Genomic DNA, 7,217 nt, shown 5'->3' with positions numbered 1-7,217 from the left:
ATATTGAATAAAACAACAATGAGTTCTATTTCATGCTGTAAAGCTGTCAGCGGCAGTGGTCAAATACTGGTCAATGGTAAAGGGCATGGGAAGGTAAAGGGAAGGTTAAGGTATGGGGTTCTCCTGGAGTTTAGTCTGAGGTGGTTCTCCTGCAAATGCACCAAAACCACTGCCCTCAATCCTCAAATAAATGAACAAATACACACATATATAGCTATAATTTATTTTCGTGGGGATACTGATTGCATTAAGAGACAATCCTCCACCATCACTGCTGCTTCTAACATCTGGTCCACACCTAATGGCTCAACCCAGAGTAGATCTTTGATGACGGTTGACCAGGTCTTGTCCGGGCCGTAAACAGTTGTTTAGACAGCCCTATTTGTTATGGGGTGTAAAAGGAGATCCATGGATCATGTTGAGAGGTCAGGCACTATCAAAACATTGGCTCTTATCAGATGACACATCTAGCTCTGGGGTCAGGTTCTGTCTTCAGGAACTGCGCTTCAGTGTGCCTACACCTCGTAAAACAGTCAAACAGAGGTGAGGTGATGTGATGATCACTGAGTTAAACAGTGAAGTAAAATGTCTTGTCATCTCCCGGTATCATTTGAAAATATTTAAATATGCTAACAGAACTGAGGTCAAAATTCAGACTCAAAAAACAACCAAAAAAAAGCACTTACGTTTAAAAATATTTTAATTTTTTTAAATTAGCTAATTGTGTTAAAAGCTATACTGGCAAGGAGAAAACAACAGTAAATATCATTTTCTTCAAAAATTCCTATCTTTCTTTATAAATTCCTCCTTTTGGTCCAAAATTTCAAAATGCACTTTTTTTCTTGAATATGTTTAGATACAAGAAATTTTAAAATAATCACAAAAAGGTCTGGACTAATAAAAAATGTCTTTGTTACAAGTAAATCAATGTTTTATGGAAGAGATTAAATTAAATCATTAATTAAATATTAAAAATGGTGTATTTTGAGTAATTGAGTAATTAACCAATTAAGTTCCCGTAATAAATTAATATGAGTGATTAATATAGCAATTATTATTACAACAAACTATCAAACTACAACATTTGATTGACAAAGTAAGACAATAATTAGCACAACTCATTAAAAAAATATTTTTTTTATCATTAAAAATAAAACAGTAAAGATAAAGACATCTACTAAGTATTTTGGTTGTTTAAATGCCCATTGTTTTTAGTAAAAGAGTAAAAAAAAAAAAAAGAGAAGAATGGTTTAAAGTTGCTGATACAATGGATGGATCATCTACTCAACCTTCTGCCCTGGAAAGTTCAGAGCACTGACACTGACTAACTTAATTTAGCCATGCAGAAGTACAGAGTGCTCATGGTGAGGACATAAGAAAAGCTCTGTTGTGTTTATCAGGCATCCAGAGGGAGACCCACCTCTGACAATAAGACCTCTCCTTTCTTTTCCTCCCTGAAAAAAAGTCTCAGCCACCTTGAATCCATTTGACTGACACCATGACAAAGAGGCTTCTTAATGTCCTGACGAAGGCGCCTCCTCCCCTTTCTCTCTAAACTTCCTTACCGGGCGATCAGCTGTATCCATCATACCCTTCTTCCCGACCCCAGGCAGCAGTGCTGCATCAACGCCACACCACCCCCGAATCCCCCCCCGCCCCCCGCCTCACAGTCTTGCCGCATCACCCCCAGCGTTCTGATTAATAAGCACCAGGTTGCCCCTGGTGACAGCACCAACACTTAAATCCTATCAGTCCTTACTACTGCAAGGGCCACGGCATCAGCAGGACTCTTTTTGTCTTAATGGGACAAAGAAATCAGGGAGAGCCTTTGTTATGGGCTTGACCCCACACACAAACCTCGCTGATGGGAAAAAAGTGACAGTAAACCTATTCAGCAGCAGTGCCACTTCATCCTGTACTGATCCTCGCCGGCTGAGAGGTGGTTACTTCACCACGTGACGCATTTGGCAGGGACTTCCAGACAATACGACTCAATACATCACAGACGGATGGTGCGTATGGAGGCAAATATTTAAAAAACGAGCAGGTGTAATGGACAATGAAACAGCAATGATCTATGAAACAGTTCTATTTTCTCAAACTGTATGTCTGCAACACGGGCGTGCCACGTCGTGAGTTAGCAGCATGCGCATCTTGTAAATACGCAACAATCACAGAGCACTCATTATGGTTTCACTAAGATATATTCAAAGCTAAAAGTTTGTTTTTTCAATTTTCATCAAAAAGATTAAATCAAAAAACAATTATTCACATAAAGGGATCTCTGTTTTAAACCCAGTTCCTCAGAGTGCTCTAACCTGAATTTGCCAATGTTCATTTTCAGAGACTGAAAGGGAAGAACACACACACAGATGCACAAAAACACACATGCACGCGCGTGCGCACACGTACACACACTCACGCCCACACATTCAGGCACACAGATTGAACTCCCCTGCCACAAAGGAACGCTGAGTCCTCACAGCTGAGGGCTGGGTCTTGGTCACCGTAGCCTTGGACAAGCTGTGACAGTGTATGGAAAAGCCTCTCGCTGCAGACAGCACTCTCCCCCACAAGACTCGGCTGGCAACATCAACAACACGGTGACCTTGTGTTTCAAATCAAGCGGGGAGGGACAGTGGGAGAGAGTAAATTGTTGGTTTGGACTGTGTGTGTCTGTGTGTTTGTGCACTTGTGTGTAACAGTGTGACCGAGTATAACAGTAACTGTGGGCAAAGGTGATAATGCTGCCATAGAAATCTGGCTTCAGGCCTGAGTTTTTCCAACTGCTGCACACGCACACACATACATGCTCGTCCTTTTTTTTTTCTTTATCTGAAACAGTGTAAACAATGTAAAAACGTGCAACATTTAACATAGAATGTTCCTTCAACAAGGTATCAGTGACCTCAATAACTTCAGGTTGCAAACAATGAGACTTTTAATGATGTGTTAATGTAATGTCAATAACATTTAAAGTAGATACAACTTAAACGGACATGCTGTTGAAACACAGCAAACAATGAGACTTTTAATGATGTGTTTGACACAAACATAGAGAGAAACTCCTTACATCATCAAGTAAAATATATTTCTCCTCCTGACACAGCTGTGCTAATGTCTTAGCTCAACACAAAATAATCAATAAAACAATAAACACACATCCATTCACCTTCTACTACTGGGTCAAGTAGGGGAGCTGAAGCCCACCCCAGCCCTCATTGGCTGAGGGAGGGTCCACTTAACCTCATCCTGTGTTGTTATACGTGTTATATATGTTACAATTATATATGACACACATAGATAAGTGCCCTCATATCAAACAACTGTCTTATAGAGAAAACCTCAGTTGTATATATATATAAATAGGATTAGTCCCTTATTGACCCCACAATGGTGAAATTACTCTGTTACTCTGGGGCTTGAACCCAGGACCTCCTGCATGTAATGCAGATGTGATAACCACTACAGTATTGAACCACAAAGAAACAGAATGAATCAATTAATATCTGAGTTACTGTCCTGGCACAGACAGTGATGGTCAGGGGACCCGAGTGTGTCATGTCAGGACTTGACAGAGATATATTCAATTATTTAATTCAATTATATATATATATATAATTTTTTATATGTCATTGTAATCTAGATTGGGACTCAGTGTACCGTCACTGTGGGTCACTCAGTTTCTTTGGCACCGTCTGAGCGTCATTCCCAGTTTATTGTCTCTGTGTTCGGGGCAGCTGTAAAAGCAGATACTACTGAAATTATGACAGGTGTGTCTACGGCCGGCCGGACTGAGCAACAACACAGTCAAAGTGGTGTCTAACTACGATTGTTGTTAGAAAAAACCATACCAAAACAAAGGAATGAAACCAAACTTTGCAGCTGCTGTAATGTGATTCAGTCCGTATCACGGCACACACTGTACTCTGTAGAGTACACCTAAGCTGTGAGCAGTCATTTCTGGCTGCAGGTACTGTTCCACTGGGGCTGGCATCTGGCATGGGGGAGAGAGAGGAGACAGCGGTACACTCTGTGAGAACACACTGTTCCGTAACAGCGTTTTGATAGAAGGAATTCTCAGCTTGGTGCTTTCCAGGTTTCAATGGCAAGAATGATGATATATTATAAGTAAGTGCTCTCCACAGAGCCATGCACATACTTTATGACACCTTGAGCGTGCGCCGCTGTAATGGAGCCCTACGAAATCCAAGAGACTGATCTCTGAAAAAGCGGAGGAGAAGGAACACTTCACGCCGCGGTCCTCCTGTGATGTGATGTGACGTGCGATCCAAGGATAGACGCGTGTCAGGGTTATTGACCTCATTTTGTTTGTTACGGCTTCAAATGAAATAGTTCAACTTAAGAGGGACGGAGGAATGAAAGTCCTTCTTCACCTTGACATGCACACACTCCCCCGCACACACAAAGAAATGAACACACACGCGCACAAAAGCACACACATAGATGTGTTTAATGGTGACCCTTTGACTTTGCTGCAGACACTCTTCCTGATGAACGACTTGGGGGCAGTTACAGATGCCCCATTAATTCTAGCCAGGGAGCAATTTCAACTTTGATCTGGAGCTGGGTGGTCACACCCAGAAAAATGTCTGAGGAAGGAATTTTGGAGATCTGGAGTTGGACATTTCGAATTTTGAATGGGAGTGATGAAAGGCAGGAAGGAAGAAGGAAGGAGTGAAAAAATGTTGTTAAACCAGGGGTCTGGAATAAACTTTGGTCGGCCTGGGTTCAACTGGTTGGTCCACCAGGAGATCCAGCGGTGACAGATAAGAAACCTGTCCTGCGTGTCAGGACCAGTGATGACCAACAGGACAACACAACAGGAACTGAAGCCACTGACCAGTTGTGGTCCACTCATGCATGAAAAACACCCCCCACACACACCCACATACACACACACACAGCATCAGTGTGGCTTCGTAAAGCCACAGTCTTTTGGCTGTACTGCATGTCCTGTGTCTTTCTTTGACTCTAAGTTCCCTTGATTCATCACTCAACACTACATTCAGTGTTTGGAAGCTTGGAAGAACTTCATGTACATAGACTTTCCCCCCTCCTCAGTCATGAGCGGGCTGTAAACAATGACACTCGAAGCAGACTCACACCCAACACATGGCACAACTTCAGGGTCAGACATTTAGCCAAGAGTGATTTACTCCACAGTGAAGCTAAAAGTACAACAACAGCAGGTTTAGAAATGTATGTAACAGTCATTCCACTATAGCACAAATGAATAAAATGTTAAAATTAAAAACTCCTGTATGTTTGAACTGGAAGTGTCAAATCCTCCAGCTGGACTAGAGGGCAGTAGGTCAGTCTAAGGGTCCAGTCAAGTTCTAACACAAGCTTGACTCTTACAGCTAACATGTACATGTCTAGACATTTTTTAAGATGTAGCAAAATGTGAAAATATTCCTGCTAATATAATGAAACAAATAACACATATTTAGGTAACATCTAGTGGCAAAACATTGAATAAATGGTAATGTATGGTTTACTCACAACATTTCAATGGACACTGTCTGCTTCTAATAGCTGCTCCTCCACTGACTGTCTGCTCTGAATAATTAAAATGGCAGCAACTAATTACCACCATTTTCCAGTTAAGTGAACCTTTTTAGTTCACAAATTGCCACAAGACCTCCAAATTCATACTATTTTAAATAAACGTTTTAAATAAACGTTAACAATTACTCTAATCTGTTTACTGTATATATGCTGTTAAGGAATAACTTTTTTTGTCAGCCCTGAGTCTGATTAAAGGTAAATAATGTAAATAATTTTAAAAAAATGTTTAAAACTCTTATTGTCAGAATATGTTACTTAAACACATGACAGTTTTAAAAAAAATGAATTAAACTAAAAGTTCCACTTCCTGCAGGTGAAACTAAGATGTAACAGCTGATGGTGGAGGGCTTTGAGGAGGAAACCCCACCCCCACCAGAGGGATCAATGCACATAAATGCAAGAGGTCACAGACCTTTGACATCTCCTTTCAGCCGGGGGAGGGGCTCAGGTCTTTGTGTGATTGGCTTTAATGAATTGTCGGCTGTGTCATACACCTTCTTACAGTACATACAGTGTGGCTCACATTTCCTTCCACACTGCACTCACTCATCTCTCTCTCTCTGCCCATTAGCCATCACCAACCACCGGCGTCCAGCCCGGAGCGTGATGCATGGACATCACAGCACTACCCTGTATCTGCATGCAGCTGCCTCCACTGCTCTTCATCACTCCCACATCTGTTTCAACCTCTTCTCCTCAGCAAACCTTATCTGTGTGACCCCTCCTTCATGCTTCATTATTTCCAAAATAAGATTCAGTCATTTAATAGACCATGCAGAGAAAGATGTGATTTATTCTGTGTTAACCATTTTGTCAAAGCAGCTTGGAGATAAACATCTGTACTAATGTGTTTGTGTGTAGTAGATCAGCCTTTCAAATGAATTATGGAATGACTCCCTCCCTCTTTAACTGTATTTCACTGCTCAAGATAAAAAACATACTCCCTTGATGGTTTCATTACAGCACAAATATTTCTCTTACTTTTATCAACACTCGGACACTTCAATTGAACATAGTGTTTTAGGAATTCCTGGCCCTCAATAAAAGAGGAGACAGTTTCAACGATCATCTATGCAGAAAACATGTGGCTTAGAAAAAACATCACAAAGATGATGAAAATTTTAGTCAGGATTTTTAGCAGAAAATTATCTGACTGATTTAATCCCAGTGGGATTAATAAATCCACTTTTTATATTCCATATATTATCATATTATTTTCAGATGGATCTTTTCTTTGTTTTTCTTTTGCTATAATACCCATGCATTAACTTTGTGATTATTATCATTTCAATTCAAATGCTGCCGACTGGTAAATGAGGACTATGTCCTAATGATAAAATCATTGCAATCAAATACATTCTGAAAAGAAAGTCCTGACTCTTCTGCATCAGCAGTTTCATGAACAGCAGCTCTTTTGAAGGCCACCTGTTAAATCATGGTGAAAAAGGTCTAAAACAAAAGCATTGATCTGCCTGGATGGGATGGGATTTTGTCCCTTGCACCATCTGTAAGCTGGATCAGAAAAACCTGCCATCAGTAAGATCTGTCTGCAGGTCTGCCTCCATGAAAACAACAAGTGATGTTTTTTATGTTCAAACTGGGTTTTTGGGGAACAACTTGTGTAG

Source organism: Cynoglossus semilaevis, chromosome 20, assembly GCF_000523025.1.
Source record: "Cynoglossus semilaevis isolate Cse_v1.0 chromosome 20, Cse_v1.0, whole genome shotgun sequence".
Classification (NCBI taxonomy): Eukaryota; Metazoa; Chordata; class Actinopteri; order Pleuronectiformes; family Cynoglossidae; genus Cynoglossus; species Cynoglossus semilaevis.
The sequence above is the reverse complement of the archived record's forward strand: the minus strand, read 5'-3'. Positions refer to the sequence as shown.